Below are 26,051 nucleotides of genomic sequence, written 5' to 3'. Positions count from 1 at the left end.
CACACCTGAGAGGTAGCTAACCACCCAGGAGGTTGCCTGGATATGTCTCACTGTGGCAGAGGATGGTCCCAAGACAGAGACAGAAACAAGACTGGAGTAGTCATTCTAATATAGGATAAAATCAACTTTTACCTAAACATCATCAAACGAAAACATCTACCAAGAAGAACTCTCAATTCTAAACATCTATGCTTCAAATGCAGGGGCACCCACATTCCTTAAAGAAACTATACTAAAGCTCAAAACATACACTGCACCTCACACAATAATAGTGGGAGACGTCAACACCCCATGCTCATCAATGGACAGATAATGTAAACACACACTAAACTGAGACACAGTGAAACTAACAGAAGTTACGGAACAAATGGATTTAACAAATATCTAAAGAACATTTAATCCTAAAACATTTAATACCTTCTCAGCACTTCATGGCACCTTCTACAAAAATGACCATATGATTGATCACAAAACAGGCCCCAAGAGATACAAAAAGATTGAAATAACCCCATGCATCCTATCAGATCAACTCGGACTAAGACTGGTCTTCAACAAGAAAAGAAACAACAGAAAGCCCACATACACACAACAGCTGAACAAAGCTCTGCTCAATGATAACATGGTGAAGGAAGAAATAAAGAAATTAAAAACTTTTTAGAATTTAATGAAAATGAAGGCACAATACCCAAACTTATAAGACACAATGAAAACAATGCTAAGAAGAAAACTCATATCTATGACTGCCTCCAAATGGAAAAATCTCCCATGCTCATGGATCAACAGGAATAATATAGTTAAAATGGCCATTTTGACAAAAACAATATACAGATTCAACGCAATACCCATCAAAATCCCAACTCAGTTCTTCATAGAGTTAGAAAGAGCAATTCTCAAATTCATATGGAATAACAAAAAACCCAGGATAGCTAAAACTATTCTCAACAATAAAAGAAATTCTGGGGGAATCAGTATCCCTGACCACAAGCAGTACTACAGAGCAATAGTGTTAAAAACTGCATGGTATTGGTACAGTGACAGGCAGGAGGATCAATGGAACAGGACTGAAGATCCAGAAATGAACCCACACACCTATGGCCACTTGATCCTCGACAAAGGAGCTGAAAACATCCAATGGAAAAATAGATAGCCTTTTCAACAAATGGTGCTGGTTCAACTGGAGGTCAGCATGCAGAAGAATGCGAATTGATCCATCCTTATCTCCTTGTACTAAGCTCAACTCCAAATGGATCAAGGGCCTCCACATAAAGCCAGACACTCTGAAGCTAATAGAAGCTTGGGAAGACCCTTGAGGGCATCGGTACAGGGGGAAAGTTCCTGAACAGAACACCAATAGCATATGCTCTAAGATCAAGAATTGACAAATGGGACCTCATAAAATTACAAAGTTTCTGTAAGGCAAAGGACACCATCAAAAGGACAAATCGGCAACCAACAAATTGGGAAAAGATCTTCACCAACCCTACATCAGATAGAGGGCTAATATCCAATATATATAAAGAACTCAAGAAGTTAGACCCCAGAAAACCAAATAACCCTATTAAAAAATGGGGTACAGAGCTAAACAAAGAATTTTCACCTGAAGAACTTCAGATGGCTGAGAAGAATCTTAAAAAATGCTCAACTTCATCAGTCATTAGGGAAATGCAAATCAAAGCAATCTTGAGATTTTACCTTACACCAGTCAGAATGGCTAAAATTAAAAATTCAGGGGACAGCAGATGTTGGCGAGGATGTGGAGAAAGAGGAACACTCCTCCACTGCTGGTAGGGTTACAAATTGGTATAACCACTCTGGAAATGAGTCTGGCGGTTCCTCAGAAAACTGGGCACCTCACTTCCAAAGGATCCTGCTATACCACTCCTGGGCACATACCCAGAGGATTCCCAAGCAGGTAATAAGGATATGTGTTCCACTATGTTCATAGCCCTATTTATAATAGCCAGAACCTGGAAAGAACCCAGGTATCCCTCAATGAAAGAATGGATGCAAAAAATGTGGTATATATACACAATGGAGTACTATTCAGCCATTAGAAACAATGAATTCATGAAATTCTTAGACAAATGGATGGAGCTGGAGAACTCATACTAAGTGAGGTAACCCAGACTCAAAAGATTAATCATGGTATGCACTCACTAATAAGTGGATATTAGCCTGGAAAACTGGAATACCCAAAACATAATCCACACATCAAATGAGGTACAAGAAGAATGGAGGAGTGGCCCCTGGTTCTGGAAAGACTCAGTGTAGCAGTAGAGCACAAACCCAGAACAGGGAAGTGGGAAGGAGTGGATGGGAGAACAGGGGGAGGGAAGGGGGCTTATGTGACTGTCAGGGAGTGGGGGGCCAGAAAAAAGAAAATAATTTGAAATATAACTAAAAAATATATCGAATAAAAGAAAAAAGAAAAAAAGAAAGTGTAGAAAGCATACAGAAGCAGCTTGACAGCACACCTGAAAGCTCTATAACAAAAAGAAGCAAATACTCCCAAGGAGAGAATAAGGCAGAAAATAATCAAATCAGGGCTGAAATCAACCAAGCAGACAGAAAAAGATCTATAGAAAGAATCAACAAAACCAGGAGCTGGTTCTTTGAGAAAATCAACAAGATTGATAAACCCTTAGCCAGACTAATCAGAGGGCACAGAGACATTATTCAAATTAACAAAATCAGAAATGAAATGGGAGATAAAACAACAGAAACTGAGAAAATCCAAAAAAATCATCAGATCCTACTACAAAAACCTATACTCAACACAATTGGAAAATATGGATGAAATGGACAATTTTCTAGACAAATACCAAATACCAAAGTTCAATCAGGATCAAATAAACCATCTAAACAGTTCCAAAACCCCTAAAGAAATAGAAGCAGTCATTAAAAGTCTCCCAACCCAAAAAAAAAAGCCTAGGACCAGTGGGTTTTGTTCAGAATTCTATCAGACCTTCAAAGAAGACCTACTACCAATACTCTTCAATCTATTGCACAAAAAAGAAACTGAAAGATACCCAATTCATTCTATGAAGCCAGTTATACTGGTACTAAAACCTCACAAAGACCAAATGAAGACAGAGAAATTCAGACTAATTTCCCTTATGAATACCTATGAAATAATACTCAATAAAATTCTCACAAGCCAAACCCAAGAACACATCAAAAAGATCATTCACCATGATCGAGCAATCTTCATCCAGGGATTCAGGGATGGTTCAGCATAAGGAAATCCATCAATGTAATCCACTATATAAACAAACTCAAAGAAAAAGACTACATCGTTTCATTAGATTCTGAAAAAGCATTTGGCACAATTAAACATCTCTTCATGTTAAAAGTCTTGGAAAGATCAGGAATTCAAGGCCCATACCTAAACACAGTAAAAGCAATATACAGCAACCAATAGCTGACATCAAACTAAATGGAGAGAAACTTGAAGCAATCCCACTAAAATCAGAGACTAGACAAGGATGTCCTATATTTCCCTGTGTATTCAATATAGTACTTGAAGTTCTAGCTAGTGCAATTAGACAACTGTTAAAGAAAAAATCAAAATCACTGTTTGCAGAAGATATGATAGTATACTTATATGACCCCAAAAATTCCACTAGAGAACTCCTACAACTGATAAAAAAACTTGAACAAAGTAGATAGATATACTCAAACAAATCAGTAGCCTTCCTTTAAACAAATGATAAACAAGCTGAGAGGAAATTAGGGAAATGAAACCCTTCACAATAGTAACAAACAATATAAAATATCTTGTTGTGACTCTAACACAAGAATTGAAAAATCTGTATGACAGGGACTCCAAGTCTCTGAAGAAACAAATCCATGAAGATTTCAGAAGATGGAAAGATTCTCCATGCTCATGGGTTGTCAAGATTAATATAGTAAAAATGTTCATCTTGCCAAAACAAATCTGCAGAGTCAATGCAACCCTCATCAAAATTACAACTCAATTTTCCATAGAGTTAGAAAGAGCAACTTGTAAATTTATTTGGAATAACAAATAACCAAGGATAGCTAAAACATTTCTCAACTTTAAAAGAACATGTGGGTGAAATCACCATCCCTGACCTCAACCTGTACTACAGAAAAATAGTCATAAAAACTGCAAGGTATTAGTACAGAGGTTGACAGGTAGATAAATGGAATAGAACTGAAAACCCAGAAATGGACCCACACACCTATGATCACTTGATGTTTGACAAAGAAGTTAAAACCATCTAGCGGAAAAAAGACAGCATTTTCAACAAATGGTCCTGGTTCTACTGATGGTCAACTTTTAGAAGAATGCAATTGATCCATTCTTATGTTATTGTACAAAGCTCAAGTCCAAATAGATCAAGGACCTCCACATAAAACCAGATACACTGAAAGTAATAGAAAAGAAAGTGGGAAAAAGACTCAAGCACATAGACACAGGGGAAAAGTTCCTGAACAGAATACCAGTGGCTTATGCTCTAAGATCAATAATCAACAAATGGGACCTCAAACAACCCTATTAAAAAATGGGGTACAGAGTTAAACAAAGAATTCTCACCTGAAGAACTTCGGATGGCGGAGAAGCATCTTAAAAAATGCTCAACTTCATTAGTCATTAGGGAAATGCAAATCAAAACAACCCTAAGATTTTATCTTACACCAGTCAGAATGGCTAAGATTAAAAATTCAGGAGACAGCAGGTGTTGGAGAGGGTGTGGAGAAAGAGGAACACTCCTCCACTGCTGGTGGGGTTGCAAATTGGTACAACCACTCTGGAAATCAGTCTGGCGGTTCCTCCGAAAACTGGGCACCTCACTTCCAGAAGATCCTGCTATACCAGTCCTGGGCATATACCCAGAAGACTCCCCACCATGTAATAAGGATACATGTTCTACTATGTTCATAGTAGCCCTATTTATAATTGCCAGATGCTGGAAAGAGCCCAGGTATCCCTCAACAGAAGAGTGGATGCAAAAAATGTGGTATATCTACACAATGGAGTACTATTCAGCCATTAGAAACAATGAATTCATGAAATTCTTAGGCAAATGGATGGAGCTAGAGAATATCATACTAAGTGAGGTAACCCAGACTCAAAAGGTGAATCATGGTATGCACTCACTAATAAGTGGATATTAACCTAGAAAACTGGAATACCCAAAACATAATCCACACATCAAATGAGGTACAAGAAGAAAGGAGGAGTGGCCCCTGGTTCTGGAAAGACTCAGTGAAACAGTATTCAGCAAAACCAGAACGGGGAAGTGGGAAGGGGTGGGTGGGAGGACAGGGGAAGAGAAGGAGGCTTACGGGACTTTCGGGGAGTGGGGGGGCTAGAAAAGGGGAAATCATTTGAAATGTAAATAAATTATATCGAATAAAAAAAAACTGCAAAGCTTCTGTAAGACAAAAGATATTCTCAGTAGGACAAAATGACAACCAACAGATTTCAAAAAAATCTTTACTAATCCTACTTCCAGTAGAGGGCTAACATCCAGTATATGCAACGAACTCAAGTAGTTAGACTCCAGAGAACCAAATAACCCTGTCTTTAAAATAAAGGGTGGGGACTGAGCAGAGCCAAACAAAGAATTCTCAACTGAGCAAACTGAGAAGCACCTAAAGAAATGGTCAGCATCCTTAGTCAAAAGGGAAATGCAAATTAAAACAATCCTGAGATTCCACCTCACACCAATCAGAATGGCTAAGATCAAAAACTCAGTTGACAGCAGATGCTGGCCAGGATGTTGAGGAAAGAGCAACACTCCTACATTGTTGGTGAGAATGGAAGCTGGTACAACCACTCTGGAAATCAGTATGGTGGAAAATTGGACATAGTAGTACTTGAGGACCTAGCTATACAACTCCTGGACATATACCTAGAAGATGCTCCAATATGTAATAAGGCTACAGCTCCACTATGTTCATAGAGGCCATACTTATAAAAGCCAGAAGCTGGAAACAACCCAGATGTCTCTCAACAGAATAGATACAGAAATTTTGGTACATTTATATAGTACAATGCCAGTAGGCTTTTAAAAACAATGACTTCACAATAGTAGCGGGCATATGGGTGGAACTAGAAAATATCACCCTGAGTGAAGTATCTCAGTCACAGAGGACCACACATGGTACGCACTCATTGATAAGTGGATATTAGGCAAAAAGTATGGAATACTCATGATACCACTCATGGACCACATGAAATTCAAGGGAAAGGAAGACCAAAGTGTGGATGCTTCAGTTTTATTTAGGAGGGGGAACAAAATAATCAAGGGAAGTAGAGGGTGGGAGGGACTCAGGAGAGTGAGAAGAGGGGGAGAGGAGAAAGTGGAAGAAGAGGGAGGGAAGGACTTAGGAGACTAAGAAGAGGGGGAGAAGAAAGAGTGGAAGACTCAAGTATGGGAGGAGATGGAGATGTACAGAGGTCAGGAAACTGAACAGAGGTGTATAGCAATGGGCAAAGGGAAAACTGAGGGCAGCAACCACAAAGTCCCAGATTCCAGGAAAGCAAGAGCCTCCCAGGAACCCTCAGGGATGACATTAGCTGAAATACCCAACAAAGGGGAGGGAGAAACCTGTCGAGGAGACCATATCCAGAGGTTAGACATGCACACCTCCCACACCCGGCCCCCGGTTGAGGGATAGGGCACCCACCCATCTCCAAAATTTTAACCCAGAATTGCTCCTGTCTGAAGAGTGGAGCAGAGACTTAAGGAAAGGCCATTCAGAGACTGCCCCACCTTGGGATCCATACCACTTGCAGATAGCAAACACAGACACTATTGCTTATGCCAAGAAGTGCTTGCTGACAGGATACTGATACAGCTGTCTCCTGAAAGGCCATGCCAAATCCTGACCAATACAGATATGGAGGCTCGCAGCCAACCATCATACTGAACACAGGTATCCTAATGGAGGAGTTAGGGAAGGCCAAAAGGAGCTGAAGGGTTCTTATCTGGCATCAATGGGAGGGGAGGCCTTGGTCCTGCAATGGCTTGAGGTCAATGGGTAGAAGAATGCTAGGGTGGTGAGGTGGGAGTGGGTAAGTCCCCTCATAGAAACAGGGTAAGGGGGGGATGGGATGGGGGTTTGCAGAGGAGAAAACAGGAAAGGAGATAACATTTGAAACATAAATTTAAAAAAGTTTAGTATGAATTAAAATTAATATGATCATCCTTGTGACATTTAAGTTCATTATATCTGCTTTCAAATGTCCAAAAGAACATTGCCGTTTGAGGGTTTGTTTCTTTTGGTGGCAGATAATGCAATCGTTTGAGAGTTGAGGGAGGGGAATGTTAACAGCACATAATGTACTCAAGTATTTTTTAAAAATACTAGTAAGTGGTACTGAACTGGAACAGAACACATGCTATTCCTTCAGGGTTGACATAAGTGCTGCAGTTAACTGCAGTTACCAGACTGAGTCATTCTAAGAAAGAGCAAGCTTGCCCAGAGGAGGTCATCAAGGTCAAGTCCTAAGAAATGTAAAAACAACTCTTGATCTTAAAGCATAAGCTATTGGTGATCTGTTCAGGAACTTTTCCCCTGTGCCCATGTCCTCAAGGGTCTTCCCCAGTTTCTTTTCTATTAGTTTCAGTGTGTCTGGTTTTACATGGAGGTCCTTGATCCACTTGGAGTGAAGTTTAGTACATGGAGATAAGAATGGATCAATTCGCATTCTTCTGCATGCTAACATCCAATTGATCCAGCACCATTTGTTGAAAAGGCTATCTTTTTTCCACTGGATGTTTTTGGCTCCTTTGTCGAAGATCAAGTGACCATAGGTGTGTGGATTCATTTCTGGATCTTCAATTCTATTCCATTGGTCCACTTGTCTGTCACTGTGCCAATACCATGCAGTTTTTAACACTATTGCTCTGTAGTATTGCTTGAAGTCAGGGATACTGATTCCCCCAGAATTTCTTTTATTGTTGAGGATAGTTTTAGCTATCCTGGGTTTCTTGTTATTCCAGATGAATTTGAGAATTGCTTTTTCTAACTCTGTGAAGAACTGAGTTGGGATTTTGATGGGGATTGCATTGAATCTGTAGATCGCTTTTGGCAAGATGGCCATTTTAACTATATTAATCCTGCCAATCCACGAGCATGGCAGATTTTTCCATTTTCTGAAGTCTTCTTCGATTTCCTTCTTCAGAGACCTGAAGTTCTTGTCATATAGATCTTTCACTTGTTTGGTTAGAGTCACCCCAAGATACTTTATATTGTTTGTGGCTATTTTGAAGGGTGTCGTTTCCCTAACTTCTTTCTCAGCCTGCTTATCCTTTGAGTATAGGAAGGCAACTGATTTGCTTGAGTTGATTTTATAACCAGCCACTTTGCTGAAGTTGTTTATCAGTTGTAGGAGTTCTCTGGTGGAGGTTAAAATTACAAAGTTTCTGTAAGGCAAAGGACACTGTTAAAAGGACAAAACGGCAACCATCAAATTGGGAAAGGATATTCACCAACCCCACATCTGATAGAGGGCTAATATCCAATATATACAAAGAACTCAAGAAGTTAGACCCCAGGGAACCAAATAACCCTATTAAAAAATGGAGTACAGATCTTAACAAAGAATTTTTACCTGAAGAAATTCGGATGGCCGAGAGGCACCTTAAGAAGTGCTCAACATCATTAGTCATTAGGGAAATGCAGATCAAAACAACCCTGAGATTTCACCTTACACCAGTCAGAATGGCTAAGGTCAAAAACTCAGGAGACAGTAGGTGTTAGCGAAGATGTGGAGAAAGAGGAACACTCCTCCACTGCTGGTGGGGCTGTAAGATGGTACAACCACTGTGGAAATCAGTCTGGAGGTTCCTCAGAAAACTGGACATGAGGTTTCCAGAGGACCCTGCTATACCTCTCCTGGGCATATACCCAAAGGATTCCCCGGCATGCAATAAAGACACATGCTCCATTATGTTCATAGCAGCCTTATTTATAATAGCCAGAAGCTGGAAAGAACCCAGATGCCCCTCAAAGGAGGAATGGATACAGAAAATGTGGTATATTTACACAATGGAATACTACTCAGCAATTAGAAACAATGAATTCACAAAATTTTTAGGGAAAAATTTGATCTGGAAAATATCATCCTAAGTGAGGTAACCCAATCACAAAAGAATACACATGGAATGCAATCTCTGATAAGTGTATATTAATTAGCCCAGAAGCCCTGAATACCCAAGGCACAAACTGCATAACAAATGACTCCCATGAAGAAGTATGGAGAGGGTCCCGATCCTGGAAAGGATTGATCTAGCATGGGAAGGGAATATAAGGACAGAGAAAAAGGAAGGAGGTGATTGGAGAAGGGATGGAGAGAAGAAGATTTATGGGACATATGGGGAGGGGGGATCTGGGAAAGGGGAAATCATTTGGAATGTAAACAAAGAATATAGAAAATAAAAATATTAAAAAAAAAGAAAAGAAAGAAATGTAAAAGCATATCAATTTGTAGACACTTTTACTCATCTGTCAGTCATGCACTCTAGGACAAACAATAAAACAGTTACAGACAGCATGCCAAGGGAAGTCAGGTATGCCGAGCACTTAGGATCTGTTCTATCCAAAAAAAGTATGAGTTACATAAAACAGAATCAATCATGGCAAGTACTATGCTTAAAACATGGAAGCATATTGGCATCCGTGCATGGACACAGCCTCAGAAAAGTAACACATAGCTTTTGCCCTGTCTCTGCTCTCCATTCATAGCAGCACTTCAAGGTGCTCTAGGAAAGCCTCAGAGTGAATATGTTTTTTTTTTCCTGTTAATACCAGAGGCCCAGGGTACCCAAGAACTGATAATCCTTCTCATACTGACTAACAGTACCAGCCTTTTCCAACTTTTGCATTCTACATTGTTCCCTACATTTAACTCAAACTCCTCCTGGGAAAACCTTTAGATTAAAACAAATGCCACCTTTTACCAATGCAATGAACACTGAAACTTGTACAGGGATGGAAACAATCACTGAATATTTAAATTGTTCCATTCTTGCAATAAGCCCAAAAGTCATGCATTAGTTTTCCCTACACAGTGCCTAGCTATTAAGATTAATTCTGAACAGTGAATAAATAAGGAGTAAGATAAACTAAGGCCAAAATTTCAAATTTGTTCTTCCTGCCTTCTAAAATCAATACCATTTATAGGACTTCCATGTGATTTCACATTCCAGAATGATATACAAAGAAGACTAGACTGATGGCCTATCAAACTGTTTTGAGAGGCTCTATCAGTTATGTTATCCACAACATGACCTAATCTATATAATCAGCCCTTAGAGAAAAAGACCCTGGATGCCTGTTGGGCCTGCAATATACTTCCGGTGGCTCCAACAGTGCCAAACACTTGTCTTAATTCTTCACATATCAGTGACCATGACTATAAATATGGTAGCTAGCTCCATGGGTCATTTCGGCTAAGCCAGAGTCTTCAGTAGCCTAACTGAAGACAAAACAATCGTGGTTATTTTGTGTGTATTAACATACACAGTCAGTTAGCTTTTAAGAAAAGAGGACTGCCCTAAAACCACACCTATGTGCCTCATCCTTCTGAGCAAACTTGGTTTTGAAAACCTCTCAGTTGTAGGTCGGTCTACTGACTTAATTTAAGCCTTGTCAACCTGCTACGATCACAAGGTAATTCTTTACAGTTCAGCTTCTAACAGTATGTATGTCCCTGTGCCTATCTGTATTATCTTACTAGTTTTGTGTGTCTCTGAAGAACTCTGCTTAGTGGATCTCACATGTACATAATGTCCTTTCATGTAAACGTCACTGAAAAAACTGCCAATCCTGGTGGCTTCATAATATATCCAAGAGACACACCGACATCAAAGCAGGGGCTGTGGTTTTAAACTCTGACCTCTGGTTTCATTGCTGCCCAACATCACCATACCCCTAATAGGAACACCTAAGAAAAAGAGGAAGGAATTTGCTGCTGGCTACACATTGAGGCATGAATCAAGGAAGATGCAAGCCGACAGCCTGGAGAATAGACTAGAAGCAGCTAGAATGTCTCACGGCCTTCATCTATGCCAAGGGCACTCTCATCGGCACCCTTATCAAGCTGCCCAGCTGTTCAACATAAATGCCAAAATCCTTGTTCTTCATTAATTCCCTGGAAACCTTCATGTAAACCTCATTAACAGGCTCAGTAATTGCTCTGTGAATATTGCCCATTTCCCAATTATGTTCCTTTCCCGGTGTCAGGAGAACGCCATCAATGGAAATGTGCCATGAAGCTTTGGTCCATTTTATGACAAATGGGTAAATGTCTGGCTTTGACAGTGGCTGCTCCAATACAAAAAGATTCTTACATCCGACCTCCCTTCTTGAGAATTCATGATGTGCAAAATGCAGGCCCTGCATCTGTGGTCCCCACACTTAGGCTCCCAACTTCAGGAAAGATATTGGCTAACCAAGAAAAGGAAAAATTTCACAAACTTCAGAAAGGAATTAAGCTCAGTTTTCTGTGAAATCCCCTCCCCTCCAACCAGACAACACAGGAAGGTGTTTCTAGGCATTCGATGCATAAACAGCATCCTGGGTTTTGTTCAGCATCTTGCTTCTGCAACAACCAAGCAAGGGTTGCTCATCAGATTAGTCCTCAGAGAGGAGCTTGGGAAGAAAGGGATTCGATAGATAAGCCCTTTGTAGATCATCATAAGCACTCCTTATGAGACTATCAACTGCTCATCAACTCCAAAAGCAGGCAGTCCTCCTGAGTCCAATTATCTCCAAACTTTTCCTCTTCTGCATTCAATTTTCTCATTAAATGAGCACACAAAGATGTGGCGTGGTACTCAGTTGCCTGCAGTTTCACAAACAGAACAGGTCCAAGGAATGACAGCCCACGGACAGGCTGAGCCAGTGGGCCCTGTGGCTTTTGAGATAAGCAATGAGGAGTGGGTGGAGGAAGAAAACAAATCACCTTTGAGCAACCCAGGGCAGTGTCCAGATTTTTCATGACTGCTTTCATTCTCAGCAGCTGCCTTAGATTTATCACAGACACAGTAATCTTGGACTACTCAGGCTGCCGAACAAAGCACCACAGGTTGAGTAACTAGCACAAAGACATTGCTTGGTCCCAGTTCTCAAGACTGAAAGGCTAACATCAAGGTACTAAGATCTCCTGAGGGTCTGTCAGTTTACAGATGGCATCTTTCCCCTATGTCTTTACACAGTTAAAGGCATGTAGGAGGTCTCCTTTGTATGACATCTAAGAGTTCTGATCATAATTTCAATGGTTCGTATCTATGCTTCCCTCCCAAAGGCTCCGTTTCTCAATACCACTGTCATATTGGGAGTTAGAGTTTCAAGAACGAATTGGAAAGGTAGATGAGCAACCCATTTTGAGATGTCAGTAGATACTTTGAAATGCACGGACCAAGAGAGAGCAAAACAGACATCAAACATGTTACAGGCCACCAATCATTGTCATATAAGTGGGCTCAATATCCTGAAGGCTCTCCATGGAAAGGTAGTCTGATCTGTTAAACTTTTCTCTACCTAGGTCTGTATCAAAAATCAAGCTCTTCTCTTCAATGTATCTCTACTCCAATAAAACCTATCCCTGGAGGTCCAACACTGTGTGTGTGTGTGTGTGTGTGTGTGTGTGTGTGTGTACACCTCTCACATGGACATAGGTATATATGTTTATGTGTATGTGCCCATGCAAGCATGAATGTGTAGCCAAATGTACACTGGAGGCTGGAGGCTCATTAGACTCTCTAGACTGTCTCCTTTGTTAGTCATACAAGTTTCTTACTTACCCTCAGCCTTACTGAAAGGCCCACTCTCTGCATATCCCGTCAGGTACTCAAACCTACATTCAGAGCTGATGCTCTTTCAAGCCCTCTGCATACATTAATTCCTTTTATGCTGAGAGTAGGCAGTGGGGCTGGCCACTTGCCACTGTAAAGCCAGAAAAAGATGAAATGATAAGTCAAAAGTCCCCCAAACAAAAAGGAGTCCCAGAGTTCAAGCTCCTAGGCCTTGCTCTGCACTAGGTTTGGAATTCTGTCTGATATCACTATTTATGGACACTTCCTTGAGCTGTTTCTCTTCCACCTGAGCTAAAGATTTCTAAAACTTCATGTTTGGGTATCTGTCTCAGGTGTCACTACCTCTGGCAGAACTTAGTCATGCATCTGTCTCTCCTTTCTAGACCAAAGGTCCTTTGTGCAGACCCACCATTTCTGACTGTGAAACAAGCCAATTCACAATGTAACAGGCCTTTCAAATCATCTCAGGGTTACATAGCAAAGACTGAAGAAGATAACAGATCAAAAGTCTAGCTGGGGGCAGAAGAAACATGCTTGCTAAACAGCTGGTTAATAAATCTGCCCTCTTGTGCCAGATGGACTCTCTCTGTTAGCATGCAGCAGCATGACTTCTGTTCACAAATGCTTCATTGTCATTTTTATTACTTATCCTTTAAAAAGTCTATACTAGGTCAATATTATTGAGGGGTCAGCAGAAACGTAGGACAAGATAATTATTCACCTATGACAGATGGAGAAGTTGTTGGATGGGAGTTGCCGGATGATGAAAGTAGCTTCAATCCACGGAAGAAGGACCTTTCTGGTAAGAATTTCAGGTCAGGTTCTCATCTGAGAAGCCTCTGCCTTGTTTCTCACCTTGGAAATGAACAAGACTGCTCATGTAACTGCCCTTGAGTCACTAGATGTTCCTCCTTGCAGTCCCTTCTACAGGACTTGCATTTTTTCCATATGACTGTAACCCCCTGGGACTCTTGCATTTCTTCAGTACACATCTAAAGACTGAAACTCAATTTCTCTGCTTACTTGTTCACTGTTGTTCCAAGAAGAGTAATGGATTCTGTCACTCATTCCTCACCTTCTCTACAAAGCAACAGTGACTTCTGCATCTTTGAGACTAAAATACCTGAGAAGCAGTTTAAGGGAATAAAGCTTTATTTTAGCTCATGGCAATGGTGGACACTCTTCACATGATGACAGACAGGAAGACAGAGTACAGGTTAGAAGCACGGCGAGCGATGATGTTCAATGGTCTGTCCCTAAGTGAATCATTTCCACAATTCAGATTCCATCTTCTAAAGGTCCCAATACTTCAAAACATCTCAAGCCAGAGATTGAGCATCCAAAGCATAATCCAGTTGGGAAAAATTTAAATTAAAATTATAACATCAAGTCTTTTCCAAGTGGACAAAGAGGGAGGAAGTCCTAGCAGTTAACACTAGATGTTCCTGGTTTGGGTGCAAGGCAGCAAGCTACCTCCTGCCTCATCCACGAGGAAAGCCTACAGTGGAGATACACCAAAGCTCAACAAAGGTACTGTAGCCTAAGAAAGCTCGCATTTCTTTTCCTATCCTTTTCCCTTCAGCTGTCAATCACATTCCTATGTGACTTGAGGGTAGTAATACTGCCCCATGCCCCACAAACCAAAACTGATGGCTCATCGCAAACATAGCCTTTTTGAAGTTGTTTAATTAGATGGTGAGGACCAGATAGCCCAGAAACATGTCCAAGATACTCAAGGACACTAAAAAACTACAGGCTCAGTCATGACCCTTCAAGAATTGAGTGGATGATCTATCTTCTAAATGCTTTCATAACAAGTGTAGCTAAGGCTGCAGATTGTCCCTCATTGGTATTTTTGTTTTACTTCCCCATGCCAAGAAAAGTTTCCCTGATTCCCTTGGGATATATATGCTTAGTAAATATTTTTATTGGCTAATGATTCTCCTACACTACAAAACAACCTGTAAGAAAATCCCACTGAGGAAAATGGGGTAATTAATTTCAGCAGCAGCACGATCACAGACATCAAACTTTACAATGACTCCATGGTCTTTGCACCAGAAAGTATTGGCTACAATGGCCAATTTCTGTCACCCAGCCATCAAATCTCATGCTTTTTCCTCCCATAGTAAGTGAGCACAAAATTCTCCATTGGTCTAGCACTTTACAAAGAATATAGCAGGTCACCAAATAAGGTTTTCCTGCATGTGAATATTCTGGGTATCATTTCAGACTTTAGCTGAATCCTCTGCTGTTTTCCACCATGCATTTCCACCTGGCACTCTCTCCTCCATTTGTATACAATCTGGAACTATTCATGCGCACTGATGCTATACCAAACACTTAATTCTGATGGTATCAATGACCATCACCTCCAATCCTCATTAGGACCAGTATCAGTCCTTGACATCACCTAGGATTTAGAGTCAATTATCTTGCCCTCAAATTCCCTATGGTTACTAATTGATCACCTTTATTATTTCATTCCACTAAATAAACTTGCTTTTAATGTACAACTATACTACTACCCTTCCAAAATTCCCCTGGGAGTTAGAAAAGTGACCCAAATACAAATCACATTTACACTACTGATAATCTCTGTAATCTAGGTAATCTGCATATCATAATCTCTGTGGAGGACAGAAAGTGATTCTCTTCCTGTGAATGGAAGATCAAATATTCCATAAACTCTGAAGAGACTGAGCTGAAGCGAGAAAAACCCTGGTTTTAAATCAAAATCCTGTTTTTCATTAGGGAAGAATGATAAAGATGGCCATCTCTCCAGTTCTCAGTGTCATTATAAAATAGAAAAAAAAAAAAAAAAAGCCAGCTATTGAGGGCTACTACAGGGTTAAATGACTTAACAACACAAGAGCTCAGCTTGGCACGAAATAGTCAATTATAGACATTCTGAACTCAGCATCCATGAACTAAAAGAGGTTCAAAAATATACCCCCCCAAAAAACAAAATTATATCTGAATAGAATACATACACATTTTCATCTTGCCATTATTTCTTAAATACAATGAAGCTACTATTTACATGACAATTACACTGAATCAGAAATGACCTAGAAGCATCACATAGATACAAATACTATACTGTTTCATATATGGGACTCTGGATCACAGGGATGTTAGTATCTGCTAGGATGAGGGCTTAGAACCCAGAAAAGGATACAGAGGGACAAATGTACACACTCCAAAACTGTGAACACTTAAAACCTACAGGTGTTAGAGTAGCAATAAAGAAAAGCCCAGTCAGAAAATAGTCTTTTCAGTCAAGAGAACAGTGTCTCTGAGTAGAGACGTATCATTCCAACTGGGCCAAGTCAACCACCCAACAAAGGGGCCAGCCCTAGGAAAGTGTGTTCTCCTTAATTTGTGCAAAAAAAACGTACAGCCTTTTCAACAAAAGATCTGGTTCAACTGGTGGTTAGCTTGCAGAAGAATGAAAATCAATCCCTTCTTATCTCCTTGTACAAAGCTCAAGAACAAGTGGATCAAGGATCTCCACATAAAACCAGACACACTGAAACTAATAGAAAAGAAAGTGGGGAAGAGCCTCGAGAACATGGGCACAGGGGAATGTTCCTGAACAGAACACCAGTAACTTATGGTCTAAGATTAAGAATTGACAAATTGGACTTCATAAAATTACAAAGTTTCTGAAAGGCAAAGGATACTGTCAATAGGACAAAATGGCAACCAACAAATTGGGAAAAGATCTTTACTAATGCTACATCCAACAGAGGGCTAATATCCAATATATATAGAACCAAATAACCCTATTAAAATTGGAGGACAGAACTAAACAAAGAATTCTCAACCAAGGAATACTGGATGGTTGAGAAACACCTAAAGAAATGTTCAACATCCTTAGTTATCAGGGAAATGCAAATCAAAACAATCCTGAGATTCTACCTGACACCAGTCAGAATGGCTAAGACCAAAAACTCAGGCAATATATTGCAGGTACTGGCGAGGATGTGGAGAAAGAGGACCACTCCTCCACTGCGGGTGGGATTGCAAGCTGGTACAACCACCCTGGAAATCAGTTTGGCAGTTCCTCAAAAAAATGGGCATAATACTACCAGAGAACCCTACTATACCACTCCTGGGCATATACCTAGAGGATTCTCCAGCATGTGATAAGGCCACATGCTCCACTATGTTCACAGCAGCCTTATTTATAGTAGCCAGAAGCTGGAAAGAACCCAGATGTCCCTCAACAGAGGAATGGATACAGAAAATGTAGTACATTTACACAATGGAATACTACTCAGCTGTTAAAAAGAATGAATTCATGAAATTCTTAGGCAAATGGATGGAACTAGAATATATCATGCTGACTGAAGTAACCCAATTATGAACACACAAGGTATGCACTCACTGAAAAGTGGACATTAGCCCAGAATCTTGGAATACCCAAGATCCAATTCACAGATCAAATGAAGCTCAAAAAGAAGGAAGAACAAAGTATGGATACTCTGGTCCTTGTTGGAAAGGGGAAAAAACAGCCACAAGACAAGATACAGAGACAAAGTGTGGGAAGCAGAGACTGAGGGAAGACCATCCAGAGACTGCCCCACCTAGGGATCCATCCCATATAAAGTTATAAAACCCAGACACTATTGTGGATGCCAACAAGTGCTTGCTGACAGGAGCCTGATATAGCTGTCACCTGCGAGGCTCTGCCTGTGCATGACAAATACAGAGGTAGACGCTCTCAGCCAGCCATTGACCTGAGCACAGGGTCCCCAATAGAGGAGGTAGAGAAAGGACCCAAGGAGCTGAAGGGGTTTGCAGTGCCATAGGAGGAACAACAAGATGAACCACCCAGCACCCCCAGAGCTCCCAGGGACAAAACCATCAACCAAGGAGTACACATCCAGGGACCCATGGCTCCAAATGCACATGCAGCAGAGGATGGCCTTGTTGGACATCAAAGGGAGGGGAGGCCCTTGGAGTGTAGGGGAAAGTCAGAACAGGGAAGTGAGAGTAGGTGGATTGGTGAGCAGGTGGAGGGGGCAATGGGTTGGGGTATTTTAGGGGAGGGAGCCAGGAAAGGGGACATTTGAAATGTAAATAAAGAATATATCTAATAAAAAAAAGATGGAGAGAATAATTATCCCTTCCATGAGATTCTGTAACTTTCCTTCCCAGAAGTCCTACTCCCAGGACAGTCTTGCACAAAGCACAACCAGGCAGCTTCCCAAGTGCTTGCTTTTCTGAAATACTAAGAACAACTTTTCCAGCTCTTCCTCTTACCTATCTTTTAAATGTTTTCTATAACACTTTGAACCTCCACAAATGTAGGCCTCCGATCTTTTTCTCTACAGTTCTCCTCCCTACCAGATATTCACCATGTCTGAATTCCATGCCAGCTTAAATTGCATGGCCGTTTTGCTTTTGTTTTTGTTTTTTTATTTTTCCTTCTGGTCTCCTTTCTTTTTGTGCAGCTGCTATGATTTACAGTTTTTATGCTCTGGAGTGATTTTCTTTTAAATGCTAATTATATTTAAGTATTACTGAGTACATTTAGCGTATATATTTTAAATGTTTTTATTAATGAGATTCAGAATCCCAAAAGAATTTCCCTAAAACCCCAGTAACACAGGCACTTGTTACCATGTTTTCTCTGACCCACCATTCCTCAGTGAGTAAAACTCTGACAGAGGGATCGCATGCTTGACTGTCCAGGTAATTACAGTCTCCACTATCTTCCTTACCACCTGCAGAAAGTATGTCCAAGAGTCTGTGGAGGCAAGACTCCTGCAAATGATGGCTTGTACTCTCCCTAAACTCATGGCCTGTTTGCTGCCCCAGGAGGCCATGATTCTCACAACACACAGATGGGGTTAGTGTGTATGTCTATATACTTATATTAAATGAGCTTCATTTTTACTACATTACTGAAAATTCTAAGCAATCATGAATACAATGAACAAGCAAAGAGAAAGGAGGAGGAGCTGGATTATAAAGCCTGAAGTAAGTCAAGGCTTTAAGGTGGCAGGCGAATGAAAGGTAAATACAAAAACAGCATGCATTAATTACCCACAACCCACTTAAGACACTTCTTAGGTTACAGAAGGCTTGCTGTTTTTCTTGCTAAAACACTTAGTTTTAACAAAGTGAAAAGATTCTCCCATGATCATGTGATGCCTATAATAAATATAGTCTGTTTTTCTTATTGATTCTACTTAATTATATGTTGCCAGTACTGGCATGGTGCCTAATAGATTGCCACAAGATTACACATGCTGTTGGGAGACGTGAAGACATCTGGAACATCTGTCCTGAGCTGGGACATACCTATGCAGTGTATGGGATTACAGCTGTAGTTGGACTTGGCTTTCTTACCCTTGCCAGTCTGATTGTCTTAGCTCCCCTTGGCCTTTATAATCCACTTCATCTTTTTTTTTCCTTTGTTTGCTCATGTGTTGTTCATGATTGCTTAGAATTTCCAGTAATATAGTGAAAATGGAGCTCCTTTTAATACATGTGTCCTGCAATCTTTGGAGGTAGCTTAATTGTTATCGTTAGCCTGGAACTCACCATGTAGCCCTCCTGCCTCAGTTGCCCATGGGATGGAACTGCAGGCGTGAGGCACCATGACAAATTCGGAAGCTGCTTTTCCTTGCAAATATACCATTTAGTATTATCTATATCTACAACTTAGGAATTTGAACGCAAAGATAATCAGGATGAAGAATTCAGTAAGATGATTGGAATCTGCAGACTCCTAGCCTTCCAGGCACAGGTACGAGTGATCGATCTGCAACTGGAAAGAAAAGTGGCCATGCTACTGGCTTTGGGCAGTGCATCAAATGAGCCTACAGAACATAAAACAAGACGCCTCAAATTCCAACAGCTTCTTGTCACAGAGACCTAGGATACTACAGGTAGCAGTATCCTAAGGCATATGTGGCAAGACACAGACATACCCAGACATACCATTTGATGGTGAATGCTTTACATACCTAAGAAGTGTGTCTTTATTCTTTAAGCCATGGAGAAATTGGGATTGTTCATGTAATCCACCCTGGCAAATACAAATGTTATGTTAAAAAACGAGTAGAAGAGTTTTGGGAGCTGGCTCAGTCAATACAGTGCTTGTCAAGCAAGCTTAAGGACCTAAGTCCCAGAACTGACATCAAAAGCCAGAAATGGCAGTATATGATTACTTGCCTAGAATCAGAGTGCCAGGGACAACAAAAGGATCTCTGGGTGTGGGAGCCAGTCAGCCTACATGAATTGGCAAGACCCACGTGACAGATGCTGTCACAAAACTAGCAAGCTGGAACTACTTAAGGAAAAATACTCAACGGTTGACTACTTATATAGCTCCATAGGAATATATGCATGTACACACACAAACACACACACACACACACACACACACACACACACACACAAACACAGGTGGCTTCCACCAAGAGGTTTTCAAATTATAAAATAATCAAAAGCTTTTACCCAGACCATATCATACACCTTGACTATCAAAAACAAAACAGAACAACAACAAAAAAACCTGCATGTACTAACGAGTGATTTCATTATGTACAAACATTTTCACATTACCACAGTAGACCTGTTACTCCTGGTTAACTTCCTGTGCCTACTGGAACTGTCAGATGTGTAAGGATAGAGATCATGTATTTTCTTTGTGACTGCCTAAAACCTAATACAATGCCAGGTGCATAGCATAAGCCATTAATTATCATCTAAGTTAATGTTCTCACTACATATAGTTAAAAAAAATTACAATCCCATGCCCAAGTTCATACTTGGGTATGGAACACATAACTGAGAATAAAAATATGATCATCATCCCCTCAGAACAGAGCTTCACCCATTCCATCAAAAGGGTCTCATGTCATCATGTTTTCCTGGTTGTTTTCTTCCAATACTAAGGACTGAACCAATGACACATCCCACAGATGGTGTAACTGCACAAGTGTGTGTGCATGCCACTGGCTTCTGAGCCTTATGTCCTCCTCCCCTGACACAGCAAAGAATTTTCCAGAAAGGCTCTTTGTGAATAAAGTTCTTCCTGCTGCCTTCTGGGGCAACGCATCCTTGCTCAAACTGAGTTATGAGCACTCCATGCCTCTGTGATGGCTTCTTTTCAAGGGCTAAGTCCTCTACGGTCAACCCTAGAGCATTCACATGCTCAGTGTAGTATGTTCCTTACCTGCCCTGTGAACAGCTATTAATAACTGCTACCATTTCTTGAATAGCCACCAATTTCAAGACATCATTCTGGGCACTGGGTCAGGTACTTATATTTTCACTGCAACAAAATACCTTGGACAGGTATTTTCTTTAAAGACACAAACAAACAAACAAACAAAAAACCCACCACCAATATAACACGTTTACTTGATTTGCAGCTCTGAGAGTTTTATAGGTCTTCTAGATTTACAGATTTACTAAAGATGAACAGCAGTGTGAGGATAGCTCATGTGTACAAACAGAAAAACAGAGAGCTCAGGAGTTCCACAAAGGTACCTTAAACCATTACAAGGTCACACTCCCAATGACCTAAAAAGCTCTTTCTCGAACTCACCTTTTAAATGTACCTCCCACACACACACACCTCACAGAATTAGGAATTAAGTTCTCAAATCATGATCTCTTGGTAATCACAAACTCGACCTGAGCTACTGCTGAATCTCACACACAGCATTATTCCATTTAACCCTGACAACATCACTTGAAGGCAAACTCCATTTCTAAGACGAACAAATGATACTTCCAAAAACCAGCCACATACCTACAATAAGCCCAAGTCAGGCCCTTGGGTGTAGCTAACATTTTATTGACCAACATTTTTTAATTATGTGTACTTCCTTGAGGCCCTAACTTATCTAGCCATATATTTCTTTTCTTTCACCTATAAGCACCCACTCAGGACTTATGTGGAACCCATATTATTCCCACTTCACACATAAGGATTAAATTTAACAAGCTGTAGAATTTAAAGGTCTAGCCAATTAAAAAGTCTAAATACTTTCTCCTAATAATAGCACCATGTTGTAATGAGAGCTAAGTGATAGTATTTAGCAAAAGTGCTCCTAGGACCTGGGCACACAGTACGGCCTCGATATATGTTAGTTCATGAAGTTTAATGAGAGCTATGGCACACCAACACAGCATGGCAGAGTTTTAAGGGGCAAAGAAAAAAGTGAGATGCCATCTCAGGTCAAGTCTAACTACACTGTAGATCATTATGGAGACAACATGTTTAGTCTTTGTTTTCCTAAATATGAGGCAAAGAAGAGATTCAGTCATCTCCAGAAATGAGTCTTCCTTTGTGAGTTTAGTAGCCAGTGATTTAAATGAGCAATACTATGACAAAGCCTCCCCAACCATCCTCAAGTCTATATGCAGAAAATGGCGGCTTTTGCTATAGAGAACCATGCAGAGACACTAAATGACCATGCCACCATGAAGAACAAACTCAGCAAAGAATACACTGAAGATAACGTTTTATTCAGTCAGGTCATCAGTGGCCGTCAAATCCCCAGTTATGAAGTGGTTGGTTAAAAAACCTGGTGTCTAAGGCTCACCCTGTTTCTCTCCATCACCCATCCATCCTGACTCCATCATTGGAAGTACTAAAGTTTCCAGCTGCAATTGCCAAGAACAAATATGCAAGCATGATAGGAGAACAGATAGAAATAGTGAACAGAAATGCTGCCTCTGGGTAAAGGAAGACAGAGCAGACACTGAGAGAATGGCCAGAGCCTGACTGGGAAGAACAGGGCTCAAGAACTATGCCCTCCCATCATGCACTCATGATCCCCAGGGCTAAGGGCAGACATAACATCCAGGATACAGAGGTATCCAATGTTGTCTAGTCATCATATAGCCCTTTCCCCTTCTTTTTTCTTTTTTTAATTTATTCATTTATTTTATCTGAGTACAATGTTGCCCTCTTCAGGCACACCAGAAGGGGACAACAGATTTCATAACAGATGGTTGTGAGGCACCATGTGGTTGCTGGGAATTGAACTTATGACCTCTACAAGAGCAGTCAGTGCTCTTAGCCACTTAGCTATCTCTCCAGCCCCCCTTTTCCACTTTTACGTGTTCAATCCCCTGTGACTTTCTATTAAAAAGACCATGAGAAGACCTCTAAGACTGACCTAGGTCATAACTCACCATTATCTCTTTATCTCAAAATTCAGCCTGGCAGTGCTGGCGCACGCCTATGATCCCAGCACTCTGGGAGGCAGAGGCAGGGGGATTTCTGAGTTCAAGGCCAGCCTGGTCTACAGAATGAGTTCCAGGACAGCCAGGGCTATACAGAGAAACCCCGTCTCGAAAAAAACAAATCCAACAAAACCAAAAAAAAAAAAAAAAAAAAATCATTACATTGATCACATGTGCAAACATCTTTGCAAACTTCCAAATAAGCTAACATTTAAAAAATCTAGGAACCAGAACCTAGTATTTTGGGTCTATAAAAATAACAGCCTTTCCAAATAATTGAATGAGAGACCTAGAATTGCAAACTAGAAGTGGCCTTCGAAATCAGCTTTTTCCACCAGTGATAACAGTCTTGCCCAGGGTTATTCAGAAGCGCCATCCTGGCAGAAAAAAAGGAGAGAGGAGACTGGAGAGAAGGGAGGGGGGAGGGGAGAGAAGGGAGAGGGATAATTATATATAAATTATATATATAATTTATATATATATATATATAAATTATTGGCAGTGATAGCATAAAATGAACCACATCTCTAGAGGATATGGCTTAAAGCAAAGAAAAAACAAACAGAAAACAAAAACAAGCAAACAAACAAGCAAAACACACACACACACACACACAACTTAGAGGAGATGGGAGAAATTCAAGATGGTGCTCATTTACTCCTATACAACATGAACTCAGGCCTGCCCCACAGTGGCTTGTGTAAGAGCTGCAAAGGTGGGAAGAAGGAAGAGCCTGGGCAGAGATGTTCTCTTAAAGCAGGCAGCAGACAAATGGCAGAGAGATTGGAGACAGATCTAGAAAAAAAGCTGGCTAAATTGTGGGCTGAGAGGTTCTCGCTCTAGGAGCAACGCAGTTACATGGGCCGCTGCTAACAGGTTCCCTGGACCATCCCAACATCAGGTTCTGTGAATTTGGATGCAGTGCATGAATGGACACTGAAAACTCGGTTCCCAGATGGTGAGGACACGGTTATTCTAGGAAGCCACTGCGCTGGAGTTGGCCCTGCAGAGAGGGCCGGAGAATGGAACAAAAGGGATGGAAACCAAGGACAGAACTGGAGAGCTCTGGCGATCTGGGCTTATTGGAAACAAGAAAGATTCGAAAAAAGAGAAGAAAAGGAACAGGAAAAATGAAAAAAGGCATAGGTGCCACTTTCAGGAAGAAATGGAAGATAAAGAGATTAGGAGAATGGGTAATAAGTTATGCCTTTGCCAGGGTCAATTAGAAGGTACTAGCAAAACAGAAGGGAGAAGAAGATACAATCAAATTAGTGCCTTCATGTATGGAAAGCTACAGAACCTGGAGGTAGCCTGCTTGGAAGTACTCATAATCAGTGACTGTTTCAATGCAAAGATTAAGATTTTGGGGATCCTCAGGTGTCCTCTTCTGTGGACTAGGAGGTCTCTGGGGTCAGAAATGGCCAAGAGCATGATGCAGCAGAGTTCAGAGAAGGGATGGGAAAGGACTTTTAAAACCCACATTGAGGTACCCTCCTCAGGCACACAATAACTAAAATAAACAAAACTACATGCCAAAAAGCTAACGTTCTTGCTCCTCTGTGAAGCTTGTTAGTGAAAGAGAAAGGACAAAAATAAATAAATAAGTAAAAAATAAAGACAACTCTGGCCTACTCCAGATCCCACAACACTTCCATCTAAAAGCCCTAAAAGTAGTTCCTTATGCCAAGGGCATCCCTGCAGAAAGATGTGAATGAATGCATGGATGGGTGGGTGGGTGGATGGGTGGGTGGGTGGGTGGACGGGTGGGTGGATGGGTGGGTGGGTGGATGGGTGGGTGGGTGGGTGGATGGATGGGTGGATGGGTGGATGGATGGGTGGGTGGGTGGACGGGTGGGTGGATGGATCGGAGAAAACAATGTTCAAATGAGAGAAGGAAACATGTGGTGCTCATGAAATCATGTGGTACCCTTCCCACGCTTATTCAACCACCTGGCTTTTGCCTATTCCACTTATTCTCTGCAATGATCTTCCCCACTTGTTTCATTGGCTTGATTCACTCCATCACAGACGAAACATGACCTCCTCAAAGAGCCTTCCCTAATTTATTTATATATTTTGTTTGGTTGGTTTTGTTTGGTGTTTGGATTTGGTTTTTTCGAGAGACAGGGTTTCTCTGTATAGCCCTGGCTCTCCTGGAGCTCACTCTGTAGACCAGGCTGGCCTCGAACTCAGAAATCCGCCTGCCTATGCCTCCCAGAGTGCTGGGATTACAGGCGTGCGCCACCACCGCCCGGCTTATTTTTATATCTTACAGTGCTGAGAATCAAACCCAGGGCTTTGCACACACTAAGTCCTCTACCAATAAACTACACCCCTGTTGACAGACATAATAATTGCCTTTCTAAAATCATGACTTCCTACTCTACACACCAGTGAGCCTCTACTGCCTTATACTCTAAATCAGACCTGTACCCTTTCTCATTGTGTTGTGTCCCATTGTGCTCTATCCTATTATCTGTTTTCAACAATATGCAATCCACATAGACAAGGACCTTCTTGGCTGCTTTTTGCATACCCAGTGCCTACAACAGTTCCTGGCACCCGGTAGGTACAACAAAAATGTTTACTAAGTGAATGGCTGCACTCTTATGTCTCCGCACCTCTCCCAGCCACAATAGTCTCTTCAGGGTTCCTGAGGAAGTCTTCAACAGTGGAAAGTATAGTGAGTCCCTGCCTCATACCTGATCAGCAATCAAATGGAAGCTGATGACTGAGAAAAAAATCTATCCAGCATCTGGCTGTTCAAGGACCTTTCCTGGGCACTGACAGCATTGTCACTCAAGATAATGAATATTAAAACCAACAAAGCAGGAAGTCTGACTGAACTTAACCCTCTGTCTTAGTCAGAGTTTCTATTCCTGCACAAACATCATGACCAAGAAGCAAGTTGGGGAGGAAAGGGTTTATTCAGCTTACACTTCCACTTTGTTGTTTATCACCAAAGGAAGTCAGGACTGGAACTTAAGCAGGTTAGGAAGCAGGAGCTGATGCAGAGGCCATGGAGGGATGTTT

The 26,051-nt window shown here is 41.0% G+C and overlaps 1 protein-coding gene across 6 annotated transcripts in view; it reads right to left on the bottom strand.

Moving 5' to 3' along the window:
• Nucleotides 1-26,051, bottom strand: part of Large1 (LARGE xylosyl- and glucuronyltransferase 1) — a 502,501-nt gene that overhangs the window by 395,187 nt on the left and 81,263 nt on the right. For 2 of the 6 annotated variants that reach the window (XM_052166462.1, XM_052166464.1), the window contains exon 2: nt 19,781-19,842. The exons of the other annotated variants lie outside the window; for them this stretch is intronic. The gene's annotated coding sequence lies outside the window, so the exon portion shown is untranslated. The remainder of the gene's footprint in view (nt 1-19,780; nt 19,843-26,051) is intronic. 6 annotated transcript variants of the gene reach the window in all.

The sequence above is a fragment of the Apodemus sylvaticus genome, chromosome 21 (genome assembly GCF_947179515.1).
Source record: "Apodemus sylvaticus chromosome 21, mApoSyl1.1, whole genome shotgun sequence".
Taxonomy (NCBI): domain Eukaryota; kingdom Metazoa; phylum Chordata; class Mammalia; order Rodentia; family Muridae; genus Apodemus; species Apodemus sylvaticus.
This window is presented reverse-complemented; position numbering and strand designations above follow the sequence as displayed.